The sequence below is a fragment of the Ips typographus genome, linkage group LG3, assembly GCF_016097725.1.
Source record: "Ips typographus isolate SLU linkage group LG3, UJ_Ityp_2.0, whole genome shotgun sequence".
Classification (NCBI taxonomy): Eukaryota; Metazoa; Arthropoda; class Insecta; order Coleoptera; family Curculionidae; genus Ips; species Ips typographus.
The window spans coordinates 11,368,750-11,382,742 of NC_138424.1; the positions used below are offsets into that span (position 1 = coordinate 11,368,750).

Genomic DNA, 13,993 nt, shown 5'->3' on the forward strand with positions numbered 1-13,993 from the left:
TCTTATGAAGTAATGTTAGACTTTTAGAGCTAATCTTTCCCTAAATGTGAGACTAATTTTTAGAGGTTTTGCTTGTTACAAACTCCGTAATGTTTCGCTCTTATCTGATCTGGCGGTTTCCGATCGTATTCCACTATACATTTGCTATGAAATGTCTTCCTTTGCCAAATATCTGTTCATCCGCATATAGTTTCTTTTCATCTACGTTGTCTTTATTCAAGTGATGCTTCTCCTAAAATCGGCTTGGCTGTTCTGTATAAGTGTTTTAAAGGTTTTTGTTTTTTGTATAGATGTTTAGAGCATCAAAGGACCTTGTAGAATATGTTTTTCATAAAATAATTTACAATATTTCTTATTCTAGGAACAAACGTTAATACTTTTCAGTTTATTCTATTTTTAGAGTTAAAATTAGACTATTTAGTTACATTTTTTCTGTACAGTCTTATGCATATTACGGATTAGCTATAAAAAGAAATTGAACCTCCACTTTCTCATGCAAAACCTTTGACCTCTCCTTCTACCTGACCCACGACATCTTCGCCATAAAACTGAAAGCCCCCAGTCTCTGAAACAAAGATGATCCCGTATCTGTCTAATTTGAATACGGGTGGCATTCACGTCATATACGCAATATGGCCTAATTTGTATGCAGCAGCTTGCCTAAAAGTCGTAACTTTACGGATACTTGTCTCCGAAAATTTTAATAATAATATTTCATCCCCAGTTTTACTGACACTAAAAGTGGGAGATCGCTTTGTTTTGGTGCTTTATCTGTCCGGTTTTGTCTTATCTTGGGCGTCGAATTTCCAGTTTATGAATGAATTCTAGGTGACCGACCACTTAACAGTTATCTTGGATCAGTTCAAGAAAACCAGGGGCCACACATTGGTTGTTTTTTTGGTCGTATACGTATTTAAATTTACAAGGGCAAAAACAAAACGGTCTATTTGGATCGAGCTGAACAGAAAGAAAAACACGTTACAAATAACCGGTAATCATCTTGGCCGATGATAGTAATTTTGTGGTTACGTGTTCCAAACAGCGCATTAGCTGTGTGTAACAACTACAACATATGGCTACCGGTTTCAATCGCACGAACAAAAACGACATTGAAACCCATAAAAAATATCACACATTAAATATGAGTATTTATGTAGTTAGTGGGAGAGAATGTTATACTTCCGGAACCAAAAATGTATTAATGATCATCTACAACAAGACAGTGTTCTTCATCAGACTGTCATTACCATTATTTTCAAATAGGTACTTTTATTCGTAAAGCATTTTCTCATTATTTTTCAGTGAAATACTAGAAATATTCACCGAAAGAAAAGTTGAATGCCCTTCATATATCCCCAACATATCAATAAACTATGTAACTATCATTATCGGTAGTTTTTAAAGAAGGAAATTAGTTTGATTTTACCTAATGGTGCAGAAAATAAAGCAGAAAAAGGGAGGTTGTTTGCTGGTTTTGACGATGAATTCATACTTAAATTTGGTGTGCCAATATTCTTTGGCTGATAGATGGGTCAAGCAAGACTACAGCTTTTTACCCTCCAATCGCTGTAGACCAAAAGGATAGGTCTGGAAGAGGAAGTCGCTACAAGTCCAGGAATTTTCCCTTTCGGGAAGTTGCCAGAGTTGCATCGTCCTCTGTCCTGGGAAAAGGATGCCCCCGCTGACGGAGGGGCTCTTCTGGCGCTCTTCTTGTCCTCCATTTTTTCTTTCTTCGTCAGCTCGTCCATCTCTGGTGGTCCTGGCAAACTATAGGATGTCCAAACAGCCGGCTTTCGTCCGTCTGTTTTTGCATCCTAAAGTTAGGGTCTGGTGAGTAGGGGATGGTTTTTCCCCTTTTGCGTAGGCAAAGCGGGGGAAAGTGCTAGGAGTGCAGTCAGAGCCCAGTTAGCACCGAGATAACTGCGGAAGGGTTCTACCCAGATTTTGAGAATAAAATTCTCGCCACCCGGGGGAAGGTCTGGGGGGAATTGTAGTCCTCTTCTTGGCTGGTTGGTCCTGAATTGTCGCCTAGGCCGAGGCGTAGGTCAGGTGCGGTTGAAGAACCGACTTGATGAGCGTCACTTTGTTCCGAAGTGCCAGCTTCTATGTCCTGCTTGTCATGGGGTACAGTTTTGCTCTGATCGATCTGGCTTTCGGTCTGGCGTGTTCTATGTGGCTTCCCCACAAGAGTTTTTGGTCCATCTTGACCCCAAGGTACGTCGCCTCGTTGCGCCACTCGATGCCCATATCTTTTAACCTGACGTTGCCTTCTATCTTCATCTTTGGTCTTCTTTTGAAGACTATGGCTTCCGTTTTCTCCTCGTTTAGGTCGATCTTCCATTTGTGGCACCATTTCTCCAATGCTGTGGTCTCCTATAGCACGTATCGGATCGCATGATCCTTACCCTCCCTTGCACATCAGTGTAAAACAAAATTACCGGCTATTTAAGCTTTTATTGGAGAAAACCAAGTCTACTTTGACAACAAGAACCTGAAGTTACTTGAGGGTTAGAGTTCATAGTCTTTAAGAAAAACCAATCACCAGTTCCTAAACTGCAATTTTACCTTTCTTTTTAACTTGACCATCGTTACTAATGTAACTGTAGCTGTAGCTAGTGTCACTGATGTACTGTTTTGTATACTAATACTGTTAGGTAATCTCAGCACCTATTCGTAGACTTCTGAACACTTTTTGGTTGTCGAGGACTGAATTTTCCTTAGTTTTTCCATTGAATCTGTGCTGATTCTGCCTGTTTTTTAGGTAGACCAACATTGTATGTCTGAACCTTTTCATTCGAATTGATTTTATCTGTGGCAACAAGGAAATTCAACCTGGTGAGTGAAGACAGAAGATTCCAAATTCTAGCAAACTTAAAACCGGTAAGATGTTTGGCGCCAGAAAAGATTTGTAAGGTTGTTCTGGGAACCATTTCTGTTCAAAATTTTATGTTTTTCGTGTATTCTAAAGACTCACAACATTTAATCTTTGTTTGTAAATTATCAATTTGTAAAATATTCACTTCTCTCTCATGTTAATTTCTCAACATTAGAACTGGTAACAACTGACTTTTGCTATACTAGATAGTTATCTGTTATTATTTATTTTTTATTTATCTGTGAAAGTTTTTGATAGCTTGGAGTAGCTAACGTGTTTTAAACTATACACCCACAAGACTAAAAAAGCAATAAAATGTATTAACTTATTATTACTAAATTGATATTTTGAAGGATTGTGAGAGACAAAACCATTGAATTCTAAGGAAATTTATAATAGTTTTCACGTAATAATATCGGTAAAAACATAATAAGTTTCGTGTATCTTTAATCGTTTAGTTTAAATTCAAAAATTTGTATGGTTAAACTTCAGATTGACGTTTGCTACAGACGTTCGTTATATGAAGTGAGGAATCTCATCTCATCTCACTAGGCTCATATAGAATAAGCACGTTTTCATCCACAAAATAGCAAAAAAAAAACAGAAAACAGCATAAAAAAACAAATTCAAAACCAACTCAAGTTGACAGTTAGACTTGCTGACAGCAGCAAAGTGAAGTTAACTAATAAAAATAGAAAAGAAGGAAACTGCAGTGGAAAGAAACAACACAAAAGCAGAATGAAGAAAGGTCCTCAAACTGTAATTTGTAAACACCAAAATAAATATTACTTAATTATGAAAATATCAATCAAGTAAGTCACTAAAGAAGAAATTGAACCGTAATACGTTAACAGATTCATGAAAACGAAACTCTCAGCAACATTTCAAAATAACTGCTTGACTAATTTATATTTGACATTTTCTTCGTGCCAGCAATTTTTTTTTAAATAGTTTTTTACCTATTTTTTGTACGTAAGTGAAACTTGTTGCTAAATGGATCAAGTATCAATTTACAAATTAATCTTTGATTCACAATCACAATCACAAGTTATAGTTTTATTGCACATGGAAGAACATCAGGCATTTCAAAGCTGCTTTTATGGATTTCCGAATTTTTGAGCTTATACAGGATGTCCAGTAAGCGCATCAAAAGAGTACTGTGTGACATTTTTTTAGATCAAAAGATGAAAATTTGTCATAAACGCCTTGTTCCATTGCTATTAATGGTAAATATTCTTGTAAAAAATTCAGTTTTTGCTTTATGTGGAAAACGTGAATTTTGCCAGATATATCTTATTGAAACTTACTGAAAACTTGCTTTTATTTTTGAGCATAAAATTAAAATAGCACTCATAGAGTACGGTATTGGAACAAAATAGAGTCAATCAAATGTGTGTGTCCCTACTTTATTTTATAAAAAATAGAGAAAGGGCTGGTAAATTACAAAGTCTATATTTTTAAATAATCTGGTAAGGCTTTAAAAACCGTTATAAAAAGTATTTTTCTTATCTGTGTTTGTCATAACTGAATTACAAATTGATTTTCAAAAGAATACAAAGACATATAAATAGCTTTATGACCAGGCTGTTTACACAGACCATACTTGAAGATTAAGTTATAATTAAGACTATAGGCCAACTTCAGAGACGAATTTCTACATTATATCCAGTAAGGTTGCTACAATAGCTTACTGTGTGACGTAACTACCAACTATGGTGGCTTGCTCTATACAATACACCATTTAAAGACACTTTTTTAATGGAAATTGGAATAATTTGGTTGAAAACTATTTTGCAAACCGCTTTCTTGCAAATAAATGTTTATTTTTCCTTCTATTAAAAACTAATACGTTTCTGGTGGTTAAAATATTGCGATGTAAACGATTTCGTTTCAAACTTTTATAATAACAGGGTAAACCGCGAGGTGTAACACCGTAGATATTTATCATAACTAATAAACTTTACTGCCTAGTTTAATTTATTACTTATGTAAATTAAATGTGATGAATAGAATAATGTGCCGCATTTAATGTTCAGCCAGAGGCGTGTCGGTTGTAATTTATTTGCCAGTATTAACGAAACTCTAAAAGGTTATGTTTGGATCTGTAAAACCGATTAATGTTACAAACCACTGAAAGTTTTTACATAATTTTTTTGCGGTTTAGTTTGAAACAGTTTTAAAGGTAATTACTTTTGTGGGTTAGAATCAATTATGAAAGGTTAGTTTCGAGAGGACAATAAAATCAATTTCCCAAGGGAAAAACGAATCTCGCATGGACAAAAGTCTGATTGGGTCGCGTGACCCAGCCGAATCATCGATCATATAATCTAATTGGCCTCGGAAGAACCGACAAACGAACGTCGGCATTATCTCAAAGGCGGGTTCGCACCCGTGTGGGTACTCCTGCATGCCAACCTGATATTTATGTCCTTCGATACTGCACAAGTTAAAAACGGGACGGGACAGAGTCTGTGCGCTCGTACTTTACGATTTTTTCATGGCTCGAGGCTAAAAATTTTCAGCGTGTTAGCGCCGAGGTGGTAAATGTTCTGAAAATACTGGTATTTTCAATCTGACAAGTAACGATCTCGGAATTACAATGAAGGGCTCTGGATAAAGCGGGAACATAAACACAAGTTGTGGGTTCGTATGGTGTCATTAGCATAACGAGGGGCTTCTGTTCACATGCGCTCACGCAACTTGGGGAAAATTACCGGTGTCGGACATGGTCACAGTTCAGGGGAATTAAATGGCACCATTAGAACAACGATAGGTACTTATTAGTCATGATTTTTAACGTTTATGTTCGTGTTTTTACTATTTGCCTTGACCAAGATCTGTATATTTTGGATTCATGTTTTTTATTCTAGTTTAGTGTATCTGACACTTAAGCTTTCAACAAAAAGGTTTTATGTTTGTATCGGTTTTCATGTATGGTTCATTTTTTTTTCCGTGGCGGTTACGTCATCAAGTGCTCCGCCATATTGAAATTTACGCAAGTCGGTTATTACAAGCTAGGCTATCCATCTTTTTAATCACCTGTTTGGACGTTGCCGTATTGACAAATTCCTCCTTTAAACCTCACAATATGTATCTTTCATTAAGCAATTATAAATGAAAATGAGAAAACTATATTGTTAAAAAAAAAAAAAAAACATTCTAAGAATCTCACATGTTTTGCATGCAATAAATGCTTTTTTTTTCGAAATCTGTATAATTCATCTGTCCGTTAAAAACTAATAAAAGAAATAAAAACTTAATTTAGGGTTGTTTAAGTTTATTAATTAGTGTTGTTATTGCGAGACCTTCGTAGAATTTAAGATTTTTCTTCACCAAACTGGAAAACTTGCAACATTTGGTGGTAAACAAAGGCGGAAAGTTCCAATCAAACTTTGGCTTGGGAACAACAACCACATTCAATTTAAATTATCTGGAAAGAACATCACAGATAAGTGCATTCAAACGAGTCATTAACAGCCCAATACCAACGTTTCAAGAATTGTTCCATAAAATTTGCAAGAAAGGAAAGGCAATGTGTGTATCCTGGGGACTATTAAATCCTAAAGCAGTGTTTTAACTTATAACAGAATTGTTGGTGTTTTAAGAACTTGCTTCTTGGTAATGTGATATAGATTGCTTATTTATTTCCTTTTGTAAATTTACCCAGCATTAAATACATATCAATTTGGTTTTGTTGTGTGATTTATTTAACATGTTTTTTCAATTTCAGTTTAATTTATTGTAAAAGCAGGTAGGTACCTGCTCTTACAATTTTGCTGCTGGTTAAAGAAATTATCTAATTTTATGATTGTTTATGAAGAAAACTAGACTTCTTAGATAAAAAAGAAACTTGAGTGTACTTTTTAAAGATTTTATTTGTATATTTCATAATGTGTAAATAATACAATTAAAATAGTAATTTAACCTACTATCTGATGGAAAAGTATTTAACAGCAGCATCTGTTTCTAGCCTTATAGTCAGAGAAGATACAGCAAAATTTATAAGGGCTAATTCTGCAAAATAATGCCATTTGATCAAATTTATGTATTAAGTAACTTGTATCTTTCTAATATTACCTGAAACTTATTAGAAATTTGTTTTTTCAACACTCTGCATATGGATTTTGACAACACCATTATAACCATAGCTTCAAACACCTTTTTTTCAGTTTTTTAAAGCAATTGATAATGGGACTTTTTAAATTTGGACCCTTTCAAAGCATGATAAGCAAACTCCAGATTAGGCAAATAAAGGTACCTGAAACATAAGCTATTTAGTATTAGCAGCTTATTAATACCTCTACCAGAGTCTTTTTTATAGTATTAGGTAAATCACCTTGTCAGCTTCTGCTAAATACACCTTTACTCTATATCCATGTTTCTTCGAGAACCACTGGCTTGAATAAACTTGGTTTTTGTAGCGTTCTTGTAAAAACTCTTCTTGGGAGTAAGTAAATACCTATATGGACTGTTTCCTTGTGACAGTATTTTCTATTAGAAAAGGCATCCTTTTCTGTTCCATAAACTCTTGTTCCTTCAGAATGTTTCACTGGGCCTCTTGATAGTTGTAAAGTGTATTAAGAAGGTGGCATTTTCAAAACTGACTACCGAAAAACCGACTCGGTTATTTCCAGCATCGAATTTCGTGTAGTATTTACCGATAAAGACCGTCCGGTGGAGGAATGTCAATTCCTATAGATCCAGACAAGCATAGAGTTTGACCCATTTGGCTTACCTGTACAAATATGTTATTGATACCACTGTAAAGCCCTCAAACCCTCCCCACCCCTGACCTACGCCACCCAGATGTCCCGTTTGCCTGACGAAGGCAAGAATCCGTCCCCACTCCAAAGAAGACAATTCCCTGCAGGAGAGTGTGCAGGCCCCAAGAAACCGCCTCCTGATAGACGACCAACAATGGCAGACTAGGTGACATGATGTTTCCTCCGCCGTTCCACAATGTGAACAAACTATCACCAATTCCTAGTAGATACAAATGTTTGTTTAGGCCTGTCAGAACCCCAACCTCGGCGGAGCCTCGGCGTCGCTTGGGATTCCAATCAATATCTTGGCTTCTCTGCACCCTTCCGCCTTTCTCCACATCTCTGTGATACCTTCAAGCGCCCAGTCACTTAGTGCGCTTGCTACCTGTCTGTTGCTTAATACCATGTGAGGTTTGGCAGTTTTCAAAAGACCCGAGCCGGGCCAAGGCATCGGATCATGGGAGTCGCAGGTGCTTCGATACAACGAATTAACTTTTTTGTATATCAGCCAAGTCCACGACAAAGGCAGTTACTTCCATGTGCTTATTCCGAATACGAAAACAAATATTTTAAGAAGCTTCACGATTATTGAAGAAGCCTTTTCAGTCAATGCTGCAGAAATGTGTCAAAATGCGACCTAAAACTGCTGATGGGAGATTCTTCTTGGAATATGTGGATGGAAAACGTTCTACACACTTTCGAAAACTTTTTCAAAAGCGGAGTCGTTTCTTGGACTCCCTGATCCAGAAAGTTTTACCGGACATGGAATGAGGCGCTCTTCGGCAACATTATTGGTCAATGCTGGAGGCGATATTACCACTCTCAAGCCCCACGGAGATTGAGTCGAGTACCGTAGCGCAAAGTTATATTGAAGATTCATTGGGCAGCAAACTGGCAATTGCTGAAAAAATTACCTAAAGACCGCAAAGTGGTTGGCCTCTCCAGTTCTTGAGAAACTCCAAAAATAAGTTTGTTTTTGACATGAATTAATGATAATTACACATATTAAAGGTGAATTATAGCCTAAACTGGTCAATTATAGAAAAGTGAAAGCGGAGTAAGAACAGGAGGAAAAAAGATTTTTGATAAAAATAGGTACTGACTTTGCAGGTAAGCGTAGTGTTATGAGTTTAATACACGATAGTTTATTAAGAAGGCTTTTAAGAAGAAGGTCTTTAATCCACGCCAAACAAACGTATTAAATCTTCATAATATACCGGTCGTGGATAAACATTTTAATTGGATAGCTTTAATACTTGTCTGAGCACGTCTGGACTTTTTGGTTGTCAGGATGAGTGGTAAATGAATTTTAACCGGTATGGTATGGTCTACTGGATGTTTTTCCCCATTTCCACACTTAAGCTTGTCGCCCAGGCACGTTACGGACCGTACCGTCAAAAAGATGGATAGAATCAAAACCACAAAAATAAATGGATCTCTCTGGTCGTAGGCGCTTTCGAGTGTCTCAATTGGAGCACTCCCGAGTTACTCCATAGTACTTGAGTTTGACTTTTGTATGTTCGGGTTCTCTTGGGGCACTCTTGACTACCTCGTCCCTCACTCCTGACCCACCAACCTTTTACTTGGTACTTTATGCTCCTAGAGAATGAGTATTCGGGTATCAGAGATTTTAAGCACTTAAGATTCAGTGCGGACTAGCGTGGAGCACTTCTGGAGCATAATACTGTGCTAAAGGGACTCATATCAGTATATGGCACTGTCCGTTGACGGACAGTAACGGGCCGTGCCGTGATGGACTAATAGGCGACTATAGCTTTAATTTTTTGAGTTGCAGTTTCAAAATATTCCACACCTGTATTGACATTTATTGTTAATTAGTTAATCTACTACCAACTCACTGATATCTTTACTATCATCATAAGTAAAAGTTATCGTGTAGATCAAGAAACATTTTAATACAAAAGTAGGCGATTTAGACGCGACGAAGGCTGAATCCAAAGCGAAAAACCGAATGGCGAATCAATTAATTAATAATGTCCATAAATCGGGACACATGCATATAGGCATTCCTTCGCGGGAATCGGCGACCAAACGGCCGAACGCATAAATTTGGCTGCCGAAAATGCCTTGGTCGCATCTCGATGCCCGATCGTTTATCTCGGGCGGCCGCGATCGACGGTGGCGCCGTCTGGCATTTGTTTTAACCGTTCGACCCGCCCTCTGTCCTATTATCATAACAGCCGACTGCGTTTTTTCTTCGCTTCGTCTTTTTCTTCCTCTCGCTCCGGACCAAGCATTTTCGTTTTCTTTTTATTCTATTTCTTTTTCTTTTAATAGGTTCTAGCCTGTTCGACAATCGTGTCGCGAAGTCTACGAGTTTTTGTCCCCGATTTTGGTTCCTAAAATTGATTCTTAAGGGGATTCGCTGGAAGAAGACGTAGCTTCCATGACAATACGATGCTTTGTATGCGATGTCTCTATAGTTCATAAATTGTTTTAATATCTCACTTTTTGCTTACAAAGATCCGAAGTATATGACATATACCACATCATGATAAGGTGCTGGTAAAAAATTAAGGGTCCAAATATGATATGTGAACAATGATCGATTTTCGATCGATGGTTAAGACGGATTCGATACGAGAACTGGATGGTCCGCGGCTCTGGCGCCACAAACCATCAAGATGGGCATACCATGGGCGTGCATCAACGTCAAAGGGTTGATTTAATTAAATCTGCCATGAACCCGGTACCATGACGGATACAAATGAGCCCTGATAGGCCCATCTACGCTTCGCCCGACTAATAACCCAGTGCGACAACCACTTGCCTTGTTGCCAAATCTATAAATAATACACTGCTTCTCAAAATATCTAGTTTAGATTTTGATGTAGATTTACTTTATTTCTACTCTGAACTACGTCCACGTGCACCCAGACTGGGGACACTAATGACTTTTCATTATTATTAAACACTCAGTTTGGCAACCATGTAGGGCGTTAATTTAGCCCGGAATTAATTGAAACCATCCTGGTCCGGTAGGATCAGATAGTGTCTATTACCTCTTGTACGACTTGTTTTCGATAATTCGAGAGATATTTCTATTTTAATGTCGTCAATTTACGGTTGTCGTGGCGGCTTCTTGTAAAACCGAAAATTCGTTTCGGTCAACAGGTGAACCGTTGTCACTTGAGATAAAATATGCGTTTTGTATGCTAATTACACACATGGGCCAAGCCAAAATGACTCACAACTTGCGATTTATGAAATTTTCTAATTCCACACACGTAATGTGATGATTCACAATTTTTATTTTTTTTGGTGTTTTAGTGAAGTAAAACTTAATAGACCCATAAGGCGCACAGAGGATGGGTGCCATCCAAAACCCATATATTAAGTGTAAACCAAGATAAAACAACCCCAGGGGATCCATTGGCTCGCCTTTTCTGTTGACAGTTTTTTCACGCCCCCTTTTATATAATTTATTATATAATTTGGTGTGGTTGTCTGCAAACCAATTATAAAATTCAGCCAGGTACGAAAATGCCAATCTTTGGGAAATTTAGTGTATTTTTATGCCTAGACAGTAATAGTAAATATAACCATTTGATTGATGACAATTGAATTATGATGGGAAGGTTGTTTTTATAAATATAAAATTAGAATACTTGGCAGGAGCTAACTGGCTATAAACTGAAAAAGCAGAAATTCAGTTGTCACCAGTGAAATTATAACCTGCACTCGTTCTTGATGGTTTATACAGAAAAAGCTAAATACATGTGCTACAGTTGATTAGAGCACAAAATTATATTTGAAAAGAAAGGTAAAGAAAATAGTAGAGTCAAATTAACAGTGAAAACTTTGGTTCAGTAAGGAACCCAATAAACGCATCATGTGGGTCGGGGCACCCATGCGTTTCAGTACTCTAGTTACAGCACCCTGATTGACCGAAACAAAAACCTTACAGAAATCAAAACTGAGCACATTTTATAGGATTTCTTGTCCTTATTCCTATGGTGTTAGCCAGCGTACCTTCTATGATTGTGAAACCCCTATGGGGATATTACCTTCTTTATTCTGCGAGCAATGAGCCCATGCAACAACCGCATAAGTGTCGAGGACTTTTAGAGAAAACAGCTAAATGTAAAGCTAAAAAAAGGCTTAATCGGCCACAATTGTCTGTGATGGCAGGTAATAGTCCAACTAGATAGTTAAAGGGGTGACTGATAGTTAGTGGAAGTTAGGCTTGCCTCATATAACTCTTGTACAGCTGAGAAAGACTCTTATTGGCTCTGGCTCAAACCAAGCAATAACTACATTTAGATGGTCGTAAAGAGGGTAATCTCCCCCTAGTCACCAAATGGCTCAGCAGGCTACAATATAAGCGACTACATTTCATAAAACTGTAACACTTGACCAAAAAAAGCTTACCCTGGTTGCAAAGGCAAATCACTAAAAATCCGCCAAAATCGGAGAACACTTAACCACTTTGTAAAATCCTCACAAAGAGTTAAGCAAAGAGAGAGTCAAAATGGTTATCCCGTGTTTAAATAGTCAGAGGATAACCGAAAACGCGGTGGGGATTATCGAAGCTAACCGAAGAGCACGTTTTCATCCACAAAATAGCAAAAAAACAAAAAATAGTATAAAAAATCTAATTCAAAACAAACTCAAGCTGACAGCTAGAATGAGGCTGAACGACAGCCCTCTCACAGCAGGAAAGTAAAGTTACACTTCCAGTTTCCCCTACACTTCCAAGGCGATTTTAAGTACAACTTAAGCTAAGTTGAGGTTTGAAATAACACGGTCAAAACTAAACTTATCTAAGCTGTCCTTTAACTCAACTAGCCAATATGGAGCAAAAGAAGCACTAATGTCTGTTTACCCAACATTGGCTAAGTAGAGTTTAAGAATAGCTTAGATAAGTTTAGTTTATATTGTGATATATATATATATATCACCTGATCTGTCACATTTAAACCTCAACTTGTTAGAAGTGTCGGGGAAACAGGCATAAAAAATTACTGGAAGAAAAGAAAAGCTCACCAGATCTGAGGTAGCTAACACAGTGTTAATAGGAACCAAATTAACCAAAAACAGAGCTAAATGTTTCAGAACGACCATTTAGGTTCGAAATGATCGAAAATTCGAATTAAAAACTAACTTACTCGTATACCCGTTTTCCCGATACTTGCATATCAGTTTTAAGCTAAGTTAAGATTTGAATGTGACAGATTATGTGTAAACTATGACAGTCTAAACAATACTTGTCTAAGTTGCCCTTATTAAATGGAACTTAGTGAAGGTAGGAGAAACGATCATAAGCTTTACCTAATGTCATAAGTAAATGGCATTAGATGACAATATACGCACCAATGCAATACTGTGGTAACAATTTATTTTATGGCGGATTGCACCGATGTAATTAAGGGCACCCTACGGTTCACCTAGGCTAAGTTGTGATTTGACTGTGACAGATCAAGTGCAAATTGTCATAGTCAAATTAAAACCTAGTCTAGAGTGCCCTTAAATATGTCGGTGTAATCGGCCCTTAGTACCTACAAATATTCGTGCTTTTTTTCAATGAAAGGACTCTCAAAGGTTCTCCCGCGAGGACCAAACAGAGACAACTCAGCTGATAAAAACTAAAAGACAAAACCAAGAACTGTTTGTTCGTTTTTAACGAACCATCCTCAGCACCGAAAACCTTTTATTATGTAACACATTATTAACCCGTTATTTTGAACAAGTTAATAATGTGTTACATAACAAGAGTTGTAAGAAGCATTTTTACGCACGAGTTGAAAAGTCCTGTCTGTTATTTTTTGGTATCTCAACTCTTTCCATCCTCTTAGGGTATTTTAGGGAAGATACCCAAGAAAATTATGTTGGAAGAGGCCTCTAGCGGATACCTATTGAAGTAACAAGTGAAAAAGAAAGGTATCGGTAGGTCAAACTGCCAAGCGACACTGGCGGTTTCTGTTGGGGAGCGAGGGAAACTGACAGCGTGTTGGATCAAAACTTTTGAATATGTAAGGTTATCACAAGACAGGTTTTCTATTTTACCGCCCGATTCTACCGGGTGAACCTCCGGTAAATCGCAGAAAAACTTGGAAAAGTAGAATTCCGAAAAATTGGTAGTACACCAAACTCAATAAAAGAAAATCATTTAATGCTTTCTCAGAATAAGGTTTGAAAACTTCCGATTTTACCGGGGATATCAACTCTTGTTGACTAAGTAAATTAGTTTTATTGGTTAATAGTTGATTTTGTTTATATTTTTTAAAAAGCCCAAATTTTGGTGAAAACATGAATGTGTTTTACTTGTTTTTTTTTTTTTGACTAAACTTTAGTAAAGAACAAAAAACAGGCGGTTAATTAAATCAAACACACG

General features: G+C 37.1%; 1 long non-coding RNA gene across 1 annotated transcript; it reads right to left on the reverse strand.

The window, feature by feature from the left end:
- Positions 1-6,746: 6,746 nt before the first annotated feature.
- LOC145727212 (uncharacterized) lies at positions 6,747-7,613 on the reverse strand. Its single transcript, XR_014177807.1, has 3 exons — positions 7,212-7,613; positions 6,953-7,133; positions 6,747-6,889 (listed from the first exon to the last, which is right to left on the reverse strand). It is a non-coding gene; the product is annotated as an uncharacterized LOC145727212 (long non-coding RNA).
- Positions 7,614-13,993: the final 6,380 nt, after the last annotated feature.